Raw genomic sequence first — 19,365 nt, 5'->3', positions numbered from 1 at the left:
TAGGGCACTGACTTCCAAATGGGCCGATTCGGAGGAGAGAACCTGCCCAGCTTGCAACAACAGTATAGAAGATATTGCGCATGTTCTGTTCTTCTGCCCGGCGTATAGTAAAATACGGAAATGCTGGTTGACACCACTGTGCAGAAACTTGGGACTTAAACAATGCACACAGGCTTGTAGAGTTTTAACATATGACACCTCCCCTCCTATTGTTTTTTCGGTTTCCCGCTTCCTACATGGTATGTGGCGCAGAAGGACTACTTTTGTTATAATGAATTAGCTGGGGCAACAGCCCTCTGTTTGATAACTTACTGTTTAATAACTTTTTAAAGTGTTTTTATCAATGGATTTTATTACTGTGCTTGTATGTATTTTATTCGCACATTTATGGTCTACGACCGAAATAAAGTTATCAAAGAAGAAGGCCGTTAGATTAGACATAGCCATAAACATACATGCAACATGAGGGCTCCAAATAGGCATAGGAATGCAAAAGGAATAATCATACTAGCATGAGGCACCCTCATGGCATAAATATCACTGGCAGTGGGCACAACCTGGCATTCAATATGAACCTGCCCACTGCTACAGAATAGTCTCTGGCACCACTGTTTATTTAGGAACCCCACTCAGGAGCTCTGAAGGGAAGACTTGGCCCTAAAACGAGTACTGGCACCACTGTGCCCATGGGAGCCCCACTCGGGTACTCCTAATACACGTGCCCCAAAATGTTGCAACCGCACACTGTCCAGCGGGGCAGTTGTGGAAACTGAAGTAGGAACTGGTCTGTTGGGGTCCCTCCTCTGTGACTCTAAAAACAAAAATTCCCCGTCGGTGCAGCGACCTGCAACTGCGGCGTCACTGTGTAACACCCGGGGCACTGTGCCCCTGTCCATGGCGGAGCCCCACGGGGGCTTTGAAACAAATAAGGCTGCGTGTAGGAGCCCTACGGGGACTCCAAAAAGCATATGGCCCCCAACGTTGGAGCAGTCCGATGTCCTGTTGGGCTGCTCAGCCACTACAGGCACCGGTCCTGCACCTCAAACCTGCCCTCCAGCTTCACTCATGGGGACTCTTCTCTCTCACACCGGGGAGCCTTCCGCGGCTCTCCCGGGAGGCGGCAGGAATCCCAGGTGGCAGGGACAGGCGCCGACAATGCGCCTCGGCCCCCCTCCGCCTCACTCCTGGGCAGCTGCACTTGCGGGGCTCTCTTCACCTCACGAGAGCCCCGCCCACAGCAGCACCATTTGGGTCTTCACCCGGGCCCCCTCCTGAGACCCGGGGCTTCACTGGGTAGGCGCACAGGGCTTCCCTCAACGCATGGGTGCCCCGCTGGAGTGCAGTCCTACTCCAGCCGCCGTCCAGTGCGGGGTGGGCTCCCACCAGGATTCTCCTTCCGGTCGGCATCTGGCAAGGCCCCTTTTCCTTCCGGGTCACCGCAGGCAGCGCGGCGGCCCACAACCGATATTTGGCAGCAATGCGGGGTGGGCACCCGCTAAATTAGCAGAAATACCGCGGGGTGGGCTCCCGCCGGTCTAAATAGCAAACGGGCGGCAGAAACACAGGATGGGCACTCACTAAATTAGCATAAAGCCCGCGGGGTGAGCCCCCTCCAGTCTAAATAGCAAACGTGTGGCAGAAATGCGGAGTGGGCACCCACTCGGTAAAATTTGCATGAAGCGGGGTAGGCACCCACTAGAGAGCACCCAAAACACGGGATAGGCACCCCCTGTATTTTTAACACATTCAGGGGTGACACACACGCGGGGTGGGCACCGGTGAATGCAGCAAACGGCGGGGTAGGCCCCCGCTTGGAGTAAATAAGCAAAATGCGGCACGATAACGCGGGTGGGCACCCGCTCCTCTTCTCCTGGCAACTTGGATATTAAAAGAATCAAGAAAGTAACGCTACTAAACAGTGGAGTCTGTCCTTTTTTGACGAACCAAACGAGAGTGCCCAAACATAGGGATGCGTCCATATGGATATGTTCGCACATGAGGACCACCCTCCAGGTCAGACAGTCCCTGAACCTGGCATCCCAGCCCAGGGTCTAAACCCTGTAACTGAGAAGACCCCTGAAGCTCTGATTACAGACGCCCCTGGTTCTCCTGACACTATGGGCTCCCCTTCAATGAACGGCCTATCAGGACAGCCTGGGCTCCCTACCTGGGGCTCCCTTATGGAACTCTCCAGGCCCTGAGACTGCGGTTGGGGCACCTCGGAACACCTTCCCATCTCACTCTTTCTTGTAGATAGGACATGAGGCCCTACAACCCTCTCACTACCCTGGGACCTAGCTGGGCTATTCGGCACCTCTCCCATCTTGCTGGGTTGGAAGACCCCATAGCCACTCCCTTCAGGATCACTCCCCAGTGCCTCCTCTGACTCTCTGGCACTCACCCAAAGGTCTGCCTCCTGTGCAAGCTCCCTGGGATCGGAGAGCCCACGGTCAAACAGGTGGTGGCGCAACCTTGGGAAACAATTTATGAGCATGTGCTCCCTGATAATAACATGGAAGAGCCCTTCCCAATCATTCACCGCGCTATCCACCATCCAATCCTCTAGTGCAGTCCAACACACCTCCACAAACTCCTCCCAGGACTGGTTTTCCACTGCCCTTGAACTTTAACCGGCGCCCCTCTTCCCAGGAACCAGGTACCATCTTCCGGGCTCTGGGAGTGGGACTTCCTGCACTGGATGTACTCTCGCTGCCACCACTGGATTCCACCTTCACTAGTGAATCCAGACCACAGAAACCACTCTCAGGGGAAAACCTACCCTCCTGAGGTAGTCTCTCCCTGGCAAAGGCCCTTTCAGACTCAGCCATCCTTTCCTGTGCAAGGATCTTTTCGGTCTCCAGCTTTTTCTCTTGCACCCTCAGCTGTGCTATCTCCTTGGAATGCTCTAACCGGAGCTTCTACAAAGCCAGCTGATGTTCCCTTTCTTCTGTCCTATCTACCCAATCTTCTGGGGACAGGGAAACGGATGGAGTATTACCCCTGACCCCGGACCCAGTATGGGACTTCCTATCTATGGAGTCTTCACTACTTAGCGCTAGGATGCCTGGCCTCACCTTGGGGGTGCCCAGTAGGGAGCATCTCACAGGGAAAGCCAGGAAGGGTTCCACAGTGATATACAGCGCCAGGATGCCTGAAAGGTGATAGTGCGCTTTACAAGTATACATACATACACATTCACACATTCACTTACTGGTGTCCCCGCCCTATCATCTTGTACCTCCTGTTCAGGATCCTTAGGGCCACCCTCCTGGCATACGGCCAGGGCCCTCTCTTGCTCATAGTGTTCACGGTCTCACTTATCCTCTTGCCATTTAATCAGGACTCCCTGAAGGCCTGGCTTGGTGTCTGACCCACTTACTATTATATCTCTCTCCTCACAGAACCCCCTCAACTCCAACACACTGTACTTGAACAGATGGTCAAAATCAAAGGCAGATTCCATTTTGGCAAGACACAAAGACACAGTGCAAGACAAGGGACCTAGGTGCAAGGTCTGCTACAGGAGTGCACCATTCAAAATGCCACTTTCAGGGAGCAACAAAATCAGGAACAGTAATCCCCAAAACCTGTGATTATTGTAGTGCCACCAGTTGTCGCTATGGTACTGCACAAACACAAGTCCTATCCCACCACTGAACACCAATGTTAGGAACGGGGTAGCGTGGTGCAGAGCGGGTAGGCTAAACTCCAGAGCATTGTGTAAAGTATCTGCGCAGCACACACTCACAGGCGACACACTAGGCACACTACAAAAGAGACTCCACACCAGGTTGTGTAAAACTAGTCTTTGTATTAGGAAAACACATTAGAGTCATAAATACAGGCATATATAACGCTGCGCCAACTGGCAACGGGTAGCAGTATCCAGGGGACTATTTACAAGGCAGGGCTAATCGGGCCGCTGCCAGAATCATCACCAGTCCAATGGGAATAAATGTAAGTCCATCAATAAATGTGTAACATCCAGTTCCTACTGGCAAGTCCAGGTACTGGGCAACATTGCTATAAGTATCAGGCCTAAACATAAGGCATTATCATTAGCATAGGTCCTGAAAACGTAATCTGGCAGGAACATAAAGCATTATAACTTTAGACTCAGGCATAAATCACCTTGTGCATAACATTAGGCCTAGAAACGCGGTGCGTCTCATTAGGCTTAAACCCCATTCGATTAGGCATAGGCAACCCTAGATCAGGTAGAAGTACATTAGGCCGGAACCCAACGATGTAAGCCTTAAGAGGAAAAAACCCATTAAGCTTCAATCTTAGGCCTATAAACGCATTTAGATCAGGCATAAGTCACATTGGGCATGAACACATTGATGCAAACCTTCAGGCAGAGCATTAGGCCCACACACATTAGCAAGACAGCGCAAACATAGTGACACCCAGAACATCATAACCTGACTTGAGGCATTCTCATGAGCATATGTCACATTAGTCATAGATCTGAGTAGGCCTAAACATATGCATGGGACATAGCACCATATGCAGAACACCAACCATGTGGGTATTAGGGAAAAAGAACCCATTAGATTATCAAACCCCGACCACAATCCTGCCATGGTGATGCCATCTCTCATGGTAACAAACAACAGCAGAAGGATCAAATGGCCCCATTTTGTGGACTCCCCTACCCGGCTTGCAAAAATATATCAGATCGCAATTCCCCGCATAAGCGAGATGGGTGATCCGACTTTCAACCAGCAAGCCGTAGAAACACACAGGCAGTTAGCCGTGACGTCAGGGGAATTGTTCTACCCAGTAAGTGGAAATAAGCGATCCACGCCTAGGACACACCCCTGGTTTGACCGTGCCTGTAAGAAACTAAAAAGGGATCTCCTTGCGGCAATCAAATCCAAAGATAATGTAAAAATCAGGGCAACTAGATTGCTGTATAAAAAGGAGATCATCAGGGGCAAGAGAGAGTGGGAGGAAGCAAGGTGGGAAGAACTGAGATATGCGCTCCTATCAAAGGATGCTGAGATATGCGCTCCTTTCAAAGGATGCCAAATCATTTTGGGCCATAGTCAATTTAGGCGCTAAAGCTCGAGGAGAGGCTGTTTTACCGAACATTGCTCCCTCAGTATGGGAGGCACACTTTGCAGCCCTTTACACAAGTCCCGAGACTGGCGCTTATGTGTACCAATGCCAGGATCAGATGTCAGAAGTAGACAGTGCCCTTCGGATCTTCCCGGCCCAAGACCTCCTGCATGAGTATCGACTGCCGGGGGCCTCGGGCTTGGGATATCGGTTGGGCCTCCTGGATGCCGGGGAGATGATTCCCTTTGAAAACCTTGAGAGCATTTCTCTCAAGGAAGTGGAATCTGCTATTGACAGATTGCCCCTAAATAAAGCCCCAGGCCTTGACAAATTACCTGGAGACCTCTTTCGCTCCCAGCCCAAAATCTGGGCACCGTACCTTGTAGTTCTGTTCAACGCGGTCCTCTGGGGTTCCAAGTTACCGGAAACCTGGTTGGTAACTGAGATCCTCCCATTTATAAGAAGGGCTGCGCGTTAGATGCATCTAACTATAGGCCCATTAGTCTTTTAGATACTACTCGAAAACTAATGGGCCAGATCCTACTGGACAGAATATTGGGGTGGATGGAGGAACAGGCAATACTGACCACCCTCCAAGTCGGATTTAGATCTGGCATCTCGACCCTGAACCAAATTTTTAGGCTGCAGGTCCTTTTCTGGAAAACTGCAAGAGTAGAGGGTGGCAGCCTCTACCTTGTTATCGTAGACCTGCGGGCCGCTTTTGACCTTGTGCCTAGGGAGAGATTATGGAGGGTGCTGGAAGAACTAGGCCTCCTGTCCTACTTATTAGATGGTTTGATTCGATTCCATGTAGGGAATTACGCCCAGGTGAGGTGCGGGAGGAACTGAGAACTCTCGGCCCACTTCCCCGTAACCAGGGGTGTACGCCAGGGTTGTGCCCTGGCCCCTACACTCTTTAGCATTTATGTTAACGGCTTGGTGGATGAATTAGCTGGTGTCAGGGATAGTGATGCCCTGTGGTTGGCTACTGGCCGGGTGCCCGCTCTGATGTTCGCGGACGACACCTTGTTGCTGTCCCGAACATCAGCGGGCATCCAAATGGGTTTTGGAAGGGTTTACAACCTTTTGTGCCTCGCGGGGATTGGAGATAAACTTGGAGAAAACCAAGTTTATGATATTCAATCCCCCGAGGCACACCCGCCCGAATCCTGTACTGAATGGCACCCCACTTGAACGGGTGAAAACCTTTGTTTATCTAGGTGTCACGCTGACCGAAGATTTTATCTGGGGTTGCCAGGTATCAAGATCCGCCCTGAGACTTTCACAGATCATAGGGGGGTATCGGCAAATTCCACAAAACATCACAATTTAAACCAGCTGCCCCTGCTCTTGAGATCTACAGAACCCAGGCAAGGTCAGCAGATATGTATGGTGCAGAACTTTGGGGGCACAAAAATGCACTGAGCCTACTAAAGGTTGAGCAGGCCTTTATGAGAAATCTGGTGGGTCTACCCCAAAGCACCCCTCTCATACCGTTGTGTCTAGACTTGGGCCTCGAGCCCATTATAGAATTGATAGCCGCACGACCCCTGCTGTACTGGAGATGGCTCTGGTCCGTACCGGAGCTTGTAGATTACAGATTGGAATTTTCTGCAGTTTGGGGGCGGATAAAGAACAAAAATATACCCTGGTTATCGCACATCAAGGCCCTCTCCTACCAAATTGGCTTGCCTCAACTGTGGGAGTCCCCTGAGGAGAGTTGCCCGAGGTTGCAGAGGTCTGAGTTGTTGGCCTCTCTTAGACATTACAGCTTTAATGTGTTACATTGTTCGACAACTCTGGGTAGGCTGTCCACTGAATTCCTGCAGGTGAAAATTGCACCCAAGAGGGAGGAATTTTTAGATTTAGTGCAGCCTCCCCTTGCAAGGAAATTATACACCCAACTAAGACATGGCTGCCTGCCCATTAGGGCACTGACTTCCAAATGGGCCGATTCGGAGGAGAGAACCTGCCCAGCTTGCAACAACAGTATAGAAGATATTGCGCATGTTCTGTTCTTCTGCCCGGCGTATAGTAAAATACGGAAATGCTGGTTGACACCACTGTGCAGAAACTTGGGACTTAAACAATGCACACAGGCTTGTAGAGTTTTAACATATGACACCTCCCCTCCTATTGTTTTTTCGGTTTCCCGCTTCCTACATGGTATGTGGCGCAGAAGGACTACTTTTGTTATAATGAATTAGCTGGGGCAACAGCCCTCTGTTTGATAACTTACTGTTTAATAACTTTTTTAAGTGTTTTTATCAATGGATTTTATTACTGTGCTTGTATGTATTTTATTCGCACATTTATGGTCTACGACCGAAATAAAGTTATCAAAGAAGAAGGCTGTTAGATTAGACATAGCCATAAACATACATGCAACATGAGGGCTCCAAATAGGCATAGGAATGCAAAAGGAATAATCATACTAGCATGAGGCACCCTCATGGCATAAATATCACTGGCAGTGGGCACAACCTGGCATTCAATATGAACCTGCCCACTGCTACAGAATAGTCTCTGGCACCACTGTTTATTTAGGAACCCCACTCAGGAGCTCTGAAGGGAAGACTTGGCCCTAAAACGAGTACTGGCACCACTGTGCCCATGGGAGCCCCACTCGGGTACTCCTAATACACGTGCCCCAAAATGTTGCAACCGCACACTGTCCAGCGGGGCAGTTGTGGAAACTGAAGTAGGAACTGGTCTGTTGGGGTCCCTCCTCTGTGACTCTAAAAACAAAAATTCCCCGTCGGTGCAGCGACCTGCAACTGCGGCGTCACTGTGTAACACCCGGGGCACTGTGCCCCTGTCCATGGCGGAGCCCCACGGGGGCTTTGAAACAAATAAGGCTGCGTGTAGGAGCCCTACGGGGACTCCAAAAAGCATATGGCCCCCAACGTTGGAGCAGTCCGATGTCCTGTTGGGCTGCTCAGCCACTACAGGCACCGGTCCTGCACCTCAAACCTGCCCTCCAGCTTCACTCATGGGGACTCTTCTCTCTCACACCGGGGAGCCTTCCGCGGCTCTCCCGGGAGGCGGCAGGAATCCCAGGTGGCAGGGACAGGCGCCGACAATGCGCCTCGGCCCCCCTCCGCCTCACTCCTGGGCAGCTGCACTTGCGGGGCTCTCTTCACCTCACGAGAGCCCCGCCCACAGCAGCACCATTTGGGTCTTCACCCGGGCCCCCTCCTGAGACCCGGGGCTTCACTGGGTAGGCGCACAGGGCTTCCCTCAACGCATGGGTGCCCCGCTGGAGTGCAGTCCTACTCCAGCCGCCGTCCAGTGCGGGGTGGGCTCCCACCAGGATTCTCCTTCCGGTCGGCATCTGGCAAGGCCCCTTTTCCTTCCGGGTCACCGCAGGCAGCGCGGCGGCCCACAACCGATATTTGGCAGCAATGCGGGGTGGGCACCCGCTAAATTAGCAGAAATACCGCGGGGTGGGCTCCCGCCGGTCTAAATAGCAAACGGGCGGCAGAAACACAGGATGGGCACTCACTAAATTAGCATAAAGCCCGCGGGGTGAGCCCCCTCCAGTCTAAATAGCAAACGTGTGGCAGAAATGCGGAGTGGGCACCCACTCGGTAAAATTTGCATGAAGCGGGGTAGGCACCCACTAGAGAGCACCCAAAACACGGGATAGGCACCCCCTGTATTTTTAACACATTCAGGGGTGACACACACGCGGGGTGGGCACCGGTGAATGCAGCAAACGGCGGGGTAGGCCCCCGCTTGGAGTAAATAAGCAAAATGCGGCACGATAACGCGGGTGGGCACCCGCTCCTCTTCTCCTGGCAACTTGGATATGGTGCTTTGACAGCACAGCGCTGCAGGCGTCAGCTCCTTTTCCCCGGGCACTTTGAAAATAGCGTTTACGAGGTGCTAGGTCCCACCAGAAGATTCAGGGGAAGAAGATAGCACACCTCTTCTGGTAATCCAGAAAATAGTCCCACTAGGCGCTAGAGTGCAGGCAGAGCAGCACAGGCATTTCAAATATGGCACTCACAAGGCACTAGGTGGAGCACAGTTCCAGGGTCCCACACAAGAGGGTAGCGCCTACGCTCCTCACCTCCTTAGAGTGCTGGCCAACGACCGATGGTGCTCACAAGGTGCTAGGGCAGGAGAGCAGGCAGACAAGACGGGGCAAGATCAGCAGACAGTGGGTATTCATCAGTACAGGACAGCAGCTCTTAGAAGCAGTCATCTCTCACAAAGTGGCACTCCTCCTGACATAGTGGTCTCCACTGCAGCAAAGGCTCTCACTGGCTCTGTAGATAGCAGAGGGGTACAGATGGGCTCAGGGGCCAGCACACAGGCCATTGCGGTGGTACCTCCTGGCAGAGGGTCTCCTCTCAATCCAGTCCATGTTCAGTCTTAGCACATGGAGGCACAGCGCCCCTATAGATACCCCCCTCACCCCACCTACCAGAAAGGGCTAGAACCTTCAAGAAGGCTCCTACCAGTTCCAGTCCCAACTGTCACTGTGCAGGAGGAGTAGAGCACCCTGGCTGCCAGGTTTCCCTCCAAAAGCTGGGGCTGGGAGACACACAACTAGACTGGCAACCCACCTCAGGCAGGCGGCACAAACCACAAACAATTCCATGGAAGAGGTTGGGAGTGAGAGAATCAAGGTGTGGTTTGCCTTACAAGTAAAGTTGGTGAACACCCACAAACCTGTATGTCCATTGGAATGGGCAAAAAATATTTTATCTAACCATTTACTCCCCCAGAGAATGGTCAGCGTAGCTCTGTTGGGATGATAATGGATCATCACCAATGTAAGAGTGGGTTTAGGGAAAGCGATTTCATCATGGGGAAAAAAAATTCTGAAAAACGACAAATAACTGTGGGTCTGACAGTGAATTCAAAACATGCTAAGTGTAGCTGGCTATGTGTCTGCTACTCCTCTTGAGATGGAAGACAGACTGGACAGTTCACCACTGTGGAAAAATGTCCATCAGTCACGCGAAAATTCTCCCTAGAGAAAATAAAAAAAGAAAAACAATGTGGAGTGCCTAATTGTTCATTAGACTGTGAGGAAATGGAACCTGGAAGCGTGTCAAAACTTCACAGGAATACATCTAGAGCCTTTTGTCTTTAGTAGGTTTCCAGCCATGCTATAGGTACTTTATGCGTAATCCTAAAAGTAGTAAATCTGTAGCTGCTGGTAGGAACACTATTACGGCTGCAGCTTCATAATCTACCTTTTCGATGCAAATCCATATTCACATGTTTCCTGAAAATCATTTGATCTTTAGTTCTTGAGTTAATTCTTTCTCAGATTCAGTAGATGTACTGTTCTTGAAACCAAATCTCAACCTTCTTCATTTGCCCTTGTTTAAACTCTGTCTTAAAAACGAAAATGTAATGAGGAACAAGCTCAATGTTTTTTTTAAAGAAGTTTATTCAATACAGTCCAGTTGCCATTTTAATTTATGCCTATGATGGAATGCCCCTAGATTACCCTTTTCTTTATGTTTTCTGGAGTCACATTTTACCACGTATTGACCAGGATTTGATCATTCTAAGATAAATTAATTATCCCCTATTCCTTGACGAGTATTAGAACATGCAATGAAATGACCAGGGGGTCTTGTTCAATCAATGTGATTGGAAAGAGGGTACTAATGGCAATATGTATCTTTTAAAATCTCTGAATCTTGAGATTAAATAATATACACCTGCCAATCAAAATGCATCTTTCACAGCTTTTTCTCCTACTTGGCCCTTCCTAAGCTACTTACCATAGGCCTGATTCACAATGCATTCTTTTTTTTATAGTTGTGTCCTACTCCAGGTTTAGGTGACACCTATGCCTGATTTTCCAAGAGTAAAATCCTATCAGAAAAAGCCTTTATGAACGGGGCCTCTTGCTGTCAAAACCCAGTTCCCTTTCATGGACATTGGTTAGCAAGTTCACTCGACTAATGCCCAGGGCATGAGTTGGGGGTACCCGTGGGTGAATGGCGTCCACCAACTATTTTCACCGGGTGAACGCCGTCCACCCGGCTAAGAAGTTGGGTCCTACTAAATAATGTGCTGAACTGGGCCCGGTGAGATTTCCAAACACCGGGACACTTTCAGCTGCGCCTGCACACTGTCTGCTTTCGATAAGCAATAATGTGCAGGCGGGGATGGGGCTTTCTTATTTTAGACTCCATGTGGGCCCAAAACAAAGGGCAAATTTGAGGGGTCATCAGGCCTCCTTTTGTTCGAGTTGGCTGGGAGCAGTCAGGAGCCTCACAACTCCATGCAAATGCGGCAGAGAGGAAACAACAACTCACACCTCCTTAGCACTTCACACATAAAAGAGAGGCAGCTTTTCACTTTGTTCAGGCTCTGTTTACTAGATATGCATGCACTGTAAGAATGTGAGATGTGTTGGTCTCTCTCAGTAACTATTTACACAAAATAAATGTAATTTGTATAGTGTTTAGTACCCCTGAGGACGCATTGAAATAATTTAAGTACCACTATTTTTTCTTGTATAGCGCTACTCATCCAAAAGCAGTCAGAGCACTTTACATCACACGCACATATTAACGTAGTCATGGTTTGTGATGCCACTTCCTATAATGTCAATTCGTGTGATACCACATGTAATGTCATGCGCCATGATGTCACGCGCCGTGCTGTCACTTGCATACTGCCTAACTAGATTAGTCCCCCCACTTCTTTTTGTAGGACTTGTGCCCTGCAAATACCTAAAGTTCATCTTTGGTATAAACAAACCAAAGCGGCAGGAGCATGTTCTAATAACATTAATGAAAGGTCGGGAGCCCATCATCATTGCAATCATATCATCGTCATTAGTGAACCCTCCGCTTCAGCTTGACACGCCTAACCTAAACCAGAGGATAGTAGCGTGGGCCGGGAAGCGCAGCTGACCAATGGAGGCCCACGGGCAACTCCTCGCGGCGGCTGGGCCTACGTGTACTCCATGATGCTTATCAGAGACAGCTTTTGATACAATATGTGTCTGGTTTCTAACTAATTCCCAGATACTAATTCTCTGCATGGCCCAGCTAACATTGCCGTCCCCTGGAGCACTGAGCAACACGGGCCTCATGGAGTGAAGTGAACATGTTTGCTAACATCTTGCTCCTGCTCCGTGCAGGTAAAAGGGACGGAGGCTCATCTGTTATTCTCACATCATTTTATGACTAATGGGCTAACCCTTCGTGTTCTACACTGGAAATGTCAAAGCCCATCTGCTTCTTTGTCACAGATGCTCTTGCCACCCCCGTCTTCCCTTTCTCTCTGTTTGCTGCAGTGATGACGACGAGCCTGTCGACATGGGAGAGTTCTGTTTCCTCGAGACAGGGAAACAAGCGGAGAACTAGTTTGTAAAGTCAGTGCATCCGTAATACCGCTATTTGACATATTTCAGAGAAAGATGGAATGCTCCAGTCCATTTTATACAACGAGATGCATGTATTTTTTTTTAACATACAGATATTTTTAAAAAAGCTTTAAGGTTTTGCTTTTGTACTCCAGCACTTCCACTCTTCATTTAACTGCAGATCTCCCCATATTTGAAACGGGAAACGGCCTTTACAACGAAGCCGTTTCCACGAAATCTTTAACCACGCATGCAGTACAACGCATGCGTGGTTAACACTAATGCCTTTACCACGCATGCCTTTACTACGATGTTTGTAGTAAAGGCATATGTGGTAAAGGTAAAAAAAAAAAGGGGGGGGTTTGGGGGGGTCTCCCCCCCAAATAAAACAACTCACCAGAAGTCACGTCGGCATCAGAGTTGTTTAAGAGAAATCGGGAAAAAATGCAGTTTTCTCTTAACGACGTATGACGTCACCACGCAAATAATCGAGGAAAAGTTTATGCGTGGTAAACGAATTCCGTTGTAACGCATGCGTGGTAAAGGCATGCGTTGCAACGGAATTCGTTGTATCGTCATATATTCGTTAAAATCCCAGGGGACTTACTAAAACATGATGATAGTGTTTGGGGCCCTTATATTAATTATATTTGTAACGCAATAGCGGGTGGTTCGCCGATACCGGAAACTTGGAAAGGGGCGGAAATTGTTACTATTTTTAAAAAAGGTAATCGGGATGATCCTGGAAACTACCGACCAATTAGCTTAATCGACATTTTACAAAAAATTTATTCTAGACATATTTTAATGAGATTAAATGATTGGCTCGATGAAAACAAGGTGATTTCAAAGTTCCAGGCGGGATTTAGAATAAAAACAAGCACAATCGACCAGGATTTTAGATTTCTATGTTTATGTTGGAAATACATAAATATAAAAAAGGGCCACTTATATATAGCTTTTATAGACCTTAAGGCTGCCTTCGATCTTGTGCCTCGGAATTTGCTTTGGGAATCTTTAAAACAACAGTGTGTTCCCACAGAATTATTAAGGCAAATAATAAGATTGCATGAGGGCAATTTCGCAAAAGTAAGATGGGGCCCAAGGGGTGAATTGACGGAGGCAATTCCTGTAAGACGGGGTGTATGTCAAGGGTGTGTGTTGGCACCCATACTATTTTCTCTTTATTTTAAAGACATCCCTAGTTATTTATTGGGCTGTGCACATGATTCTCCTAAACTGGGGGGATCTAATGCCAGCCCTTTTATTCGCTGATGATACCATTCTGATATCTCAAACCCCCAAAGGTCTACAATCTTTATTGAATTATTTTGATACATATTGTATTGCAAAGGACCTTGAAATAAACTTTGGTAAAACAAAGTACATGGCCATAAACCCACACAAGTCCTTTAAGCAGAATCTATCAATCAGAGGCCAAAAGCTAGAGTATGTACATTGTTTTAATTTTTTAGGGATAACGTTGGAAGCAAAGCTGTCCTGGAAACAGCAGCTGGAAAACAATTAAATTGCCCAACTTCAAAATGCGCTCCCATTAATAAAAATACATGGGAGGAGCACCTCTAAAGCAATGACCCCTGCCCTCGAAGTATATAAATACAAAGTACAAGTAGCTGCATTATATGGTGCGAAATCTGGGGACCATATTGCAAAAAGACCTTTGAACCGGGAGAAAAAAAATTCATTAGGAGGGTGCTGGGGCTACCAGTAAGAACACCATTAATACCCATCCTGATGGATATAAATGTTAAACGTTTGGATTATCAGGCAGTATTAAGACCCCTATTACGTTGTGTGCGACTCTGGACAACCCCTGAATTAACCAGCTATAAAGAGGGCCACAGAGAGATTTTAGAAATTGACAAAGGTAGGGGTACTCCGTGGATAAAACATGTTTCCTTCTGGTTCGAGGAATTAGGTCTCATACATTTTTGGGAAGCACCAACACCATTGATCGGGTGTAGCAAAACATTGCTAAAAGCCACCTTTTGGACCTACATCCAAAATAAGTTCATGTATCATGCAGATAATGGTATAATAACATCAAAGTTCCTTCTACATAAGGGAATAGCCAGCTTTGAAATGTTTATGGACGAGATACGCCCCCCATGGCTAAAGCCCTATACATGAAATTTAGGTATGGTGTACTAAATATTAATGCAAATACATCAAATTGGGCAGTAAACAGGAATACAAATAAAAATGAATGGTGCGAACTATGCAATAGCACCTCAAAGGAGAACGATTTGCATGTTCTATTCTTCTGCCGTACAACATGCACCGAGGCAGAAAGAATATTGAAAACAGATACATCTCAAAAAATTGTTTTTAGTATTAGTAAGTTTTTATTCAATGTGAGTATTATAAGAGCTAAAGTGGGACTGAAATTGTAATTGAGTATACATTTCCTAAAACTCACATGATAATAACTACTTTTGGAAAAGAACAGAGTAAAAAATAATGACTTTAAATTAAACTGTATTACTCCACGTGCTCATAAGCTTAACTTTATGGCTCAAATTGCAAAAAAAGGGGAAGAAAAAAATATATATATATATATGTATGTATATATATATATATATATATATATATATATCAACAAAGTTGCCTGCTGTAAGAAAAGAGCCTCACGACAGGATCAGTATCTGCCACATTTATTTGATGGAGGGAAAAGCGTGAGTGAAGGCTTGCTGCAACCAAAATGAATCCGAAGTGCCTGACGCGTTTCGTGGATACACCACTTCCTCAGAGGCAACGGACATGAAGAAAACACGGACACAGCCATTTGTAGACACCACTCGTCTCAGTGCGCGTGGCCGCTCCCAAGGCATGATGGTCTTAGTAGTGTCTCTGTATTGCTTCAGTGAGCTGCGTGTCCTTGTGCATGTTTATTCAAATCCTTCCACAGTGGGTGTTGACAAAAGGCTCCAACTCACTGCTTACACTCTGTTTCTCCATCTACCCGGCACCTGTCCCATTGGCAGCGGCGTCGTTTGGCGTCGTTGCTGGAGTGCTGTGAGGCACCCGGGCTCTTTCCGCGGCTCAGGCGGGCCGCATGAAATACCAACAGTGTTGCCTGCTGTAAGAAAAGAGCCTCACGACAGGATCAGTATCTGCCACATTTATTTGATGGAGGGAAAAGCGTGAGTGAAGGCTTGCTGCAACCAAAATGAATCCGAAGTGCCTGACGCGTTTCGTGGATACACCACTTCCTCAGAGGCAACGGACATGAAGAAAACACGGACACAGCCATTTGTAGACACCACTCGTCTCAGTGGGCGTGGCCGCTCCCAAGGCATGATGGTCTTAGTAGTGTCTCTGTATTGCTTCAGTGAGCTGGTGTGTCCTTGTGCATGTTTATTCAAATCCTTCCACAGTGGGTGTTGACAAAAGGCTCCAACTCACTGCTTACACTCTGTTTCTCCATCTACCCGGCACCTGTCCCATTGGCAGCGGCGTCGTTTGGCGTCGTTGCTGGAGTGCTGTGAGGCACCGGGGCTCTTTCCGCGGCTCAGGCGGGCCGCATGAAATACCAACAAAGTTGCCTGCTGTAAGAAAAGAGCCTCACGACAGGATCAGTATCTGCCACATTTATTTGATGGAGGGAAAAGCGTGAGTGAAGGCTTGCTGCAACCAAAATGAATCCGAAGTGCCTGACGCGTTTCGTGGATACACCACTTCCTCAGAGGCAACGGACATGAAGAAAACACGGACACAGCCATTTGTAGACACCACTCGTCTCAGTGGGTGTGGCCGCTCCCAAGGCATGATGGTCTTAGTAGTGTCTCTGTATTGCTTCAGTGAGCTGGCGTGTCCTTGTGCATGTTTATTCAAATCCTTCCACAGTGGGTGTTGACAAAAGGCTCCAACTCACTGCTTACACTCTGTTTCTCCATCTACCCGGCACCTGTCCCATTGGCAGCGGCGTCGTTTGGCGTCGTTGCTGGAGTGCTGTGAGGCACCGGGGCTCTTTCTGCGGCTCAGGCGGGCCGCATGAAATACCAACAAAGTTGCCTGCTGTAAGAAAAGAGCCTCACGACAGGATCAGTATCTGCCACATTTATTTGATGGAGGGAAAAGCGTGAGTGAAGGCTTGCTGCAACCAAAAAACAAAAGCCATTTATCACTCCAGGCACAATATTACAAAGCAACTGTGTCAGGGGTTGCTTTTACTCATTTCAGGTTGGCTTGAGTTGGTATTTTACCAATTCAAAGCTGTAATATTGTGCCTGGAGTGATAAATGGCTTTTGTTATTTTACAGCTCGGCAAGGACTGCACTGTACTAGTCCTATGCTTAAAGACTTTGCTGTTTAAATGGCAAAAGACTTTGTCATTTTCTATCTCGGCGTGGATAGCACTGTGCTAATCCTATGCTTAAAAACTTTGATAGAAAAACAGACATTTGAGGTGAGCAGATCTAGAGTGTCGCTGGTGTTGAGAGTGCTCTAACTGGAGCTGCTTTCCACCTAAACTGAGACCTACCCAGAGTTCTCTCCTTCTTTTTTGCATATATATATATATATATATATATATATATATATATATATATATATATATATATATATATATATCACGCTCCTGGGTTGTCGCCACACAGTAAGAGAGCACACGGGCAGCCAAGAAGGTTTAACCCATAACCTTTATTTCTTGGTATAGACGGCATGCAAAGATGGGACAAATGCAGACAGCTCCTTCACGACGCCTTACGCGTTTCGAAATCCTTTCTTCATCAGAGGCTTTGAAATGAAGGTTGCGCCCTGCTCCCAAACACTGCTTTCATAAACCATGACACGCCCTGAATGGGCCGTCCAAATGGAACAGTGTCCTGCAGCCTTATGGGAGTTGTAGTTTTAAGTCCATAGATGGAAGCACTCTTAGCTGCATCAAAGGCTCTGTATGAGCCCCCCCACCTTCGCTTCCGTCTTCATCCGCCTTAGATGCCCCACAGGAGGTAGGTATATGACGTTCCTCGTGGCCCCCAAAGTTCGTAGGGTGGTGCTCATCTCGCGGCTGGCCTGCCGCTTAATATCACGCTCCTGGGTTGTCGCCACACAGTAAGAGAGCACACGGGCAGCCAAGAAGGTTTAACCCATAACCTTTATTTCTTGGTATAGACGGCATGCAAAGATGGGACAAATGCAGACAGCTCCTTCACGACGCCTTACGCGTTTCGAAATCCTTTCTTCATCAGAGGCTTTGAAATGAAGGTTGCGCGCTGCTCCCAAACGCTGCTTTCATAAACCATGACACGCCCTGAATGGGCCGTCCAAATGGAACAGTGTCCTGCAGCCTTATGGGAGTTGTAGTTTTAAGTCCATAGATGGAAGCACTCTTAGCTGCATCAAAGGCTCTGTATGAGCCCCCCCCACCTTCGCTTCCGTCCTCATCCGCCTTAGATGCCCCACAGGAGGTAGGTATATGACGTTCCTCGTGGCCCCCAAAGTTTGTAGGGTGGTGCTCATCTCGCGGCTGGCCTGCCGCTTAATATCACGCTCCTGGGTTGTCGCCACACAGTAAGAGAGCACACGGGCAGCCAAGAAGGTTTAACCCATAACCTTTATTTCTTGGTATAGACGGCATGCAAAGATGGGACAAATGCAGACAGCTCCTTCACGACGCCTTGCGCGTTTCGAAATCCTTTCTTCATCAGAGGCTTTGAAATGAAGGTTGCGCGCTGCTCCCAAACGCTGCTTTCATAAACCATGACACGGCCTGAATGGGCCGTCCAAATGGAACAGTGTCCTGCAGCCCTATGGGAGTTGTAGTTTTAAGTCCATAGATGGAAGCACTCTTAGCTGCATCAAAGGCTCTATATGAGCCCCCCCACCTTCGCTTCCGTCCTCATCCGCCTTAGATGCCCCACAGGAGGTAGGTATATGATGTTCCTCGTGGCCCCCAAAGTTCGTAGGGTGGTGCTCATCTCGCGGCTGGCCTGCCGCTTAATATCACGCTCCTGGGTTGTCGCCACACAGTAAGAGAGCACACGGGCAGCCAAGAAGGTTTAACCCATAACCTTTATTTCATTCAGGGCGTGTCATGGTTTATGAAAGCAGCGTTTGGGAGCAGCGCGCAACCTTCATTTAAAAGCCTCTGATGAAGAAAGGATTTCGAAACGCATAAGGCGTCGTGAAGGAGCTGTCTGCATTTGTCCCATCTTTGCATGCCGTCTATACCAAGAAATAAAGGTTAAGGGGTAAACCTTCTTGGCTGCCCGTGTGCTCTCTTACTGTGTGGCGACAACCCAGGAGCGTGATATATATATATATATATATATATATATATATATATATATATATATATATATATATATATATATATATATATATATATATATATATATATCTTCCAACTCGAACATACCATTACAATTTCTCCAGGACAAGAACGAGCGTGGACCCAATATTTGCGCAATAGATTCTTTTATTTTACCATCTCTGCCATTACGCTTTTCGGGCGCTCCCGCCCTTGATCGCATGAAACCATGATTCATTTTCTCTCGCCATTTAAAGTGCAAGTGCATAGAAAAAAACATAGCTAAGCATGGACATAGTAGAAATGTTTCATATCTAAGTTCACAAGTTCCCAGGATAGCTATTTTCATATCACAGTAAAATACATATTGGGATATTTTGACTGCAAATTAGCTGCTTAAATGCATTTAAATAAATACTCAGTCTGTAGTTGTTTTTATAGATACCCTAATAAAACTTAGCATGCATTTCACTGTGTATGTCGGCTTAAATGCCCCTTTGTATAGTGCTACCCATAACTAATTCAAAAAATCTTCTTGTCCAACTGCTTAGTTAATAAATTGTGGTAATCCTTAATACAGCTGTGTGTACCCAAAATTAAATATTGATAAAACAGTGTGCTCTACTAAAAACCCTCATCCCTAAAATACTACAATAGAAATCAATATTAACATTGTTAT

This window comes from Lissotriton helveticus, chromosome 3_1 (genome assembly GCF_964261635.1).
Source record: "Lissotriton helveticus chromosome 3_1, aLisHel1.1, whole genome shotgun sequence".
NCBI classification, from domain to species: Eukaryota; Metazoa; Chordata; class Amphibia; order Caudata; family Salamandridae; genus Lissotriton; species Lissotriton helveticus.
The sequence above is the reverse complement of the archived record's forward strand: the minus strand, read 5'-3'. Positions refer to the sequence as shown.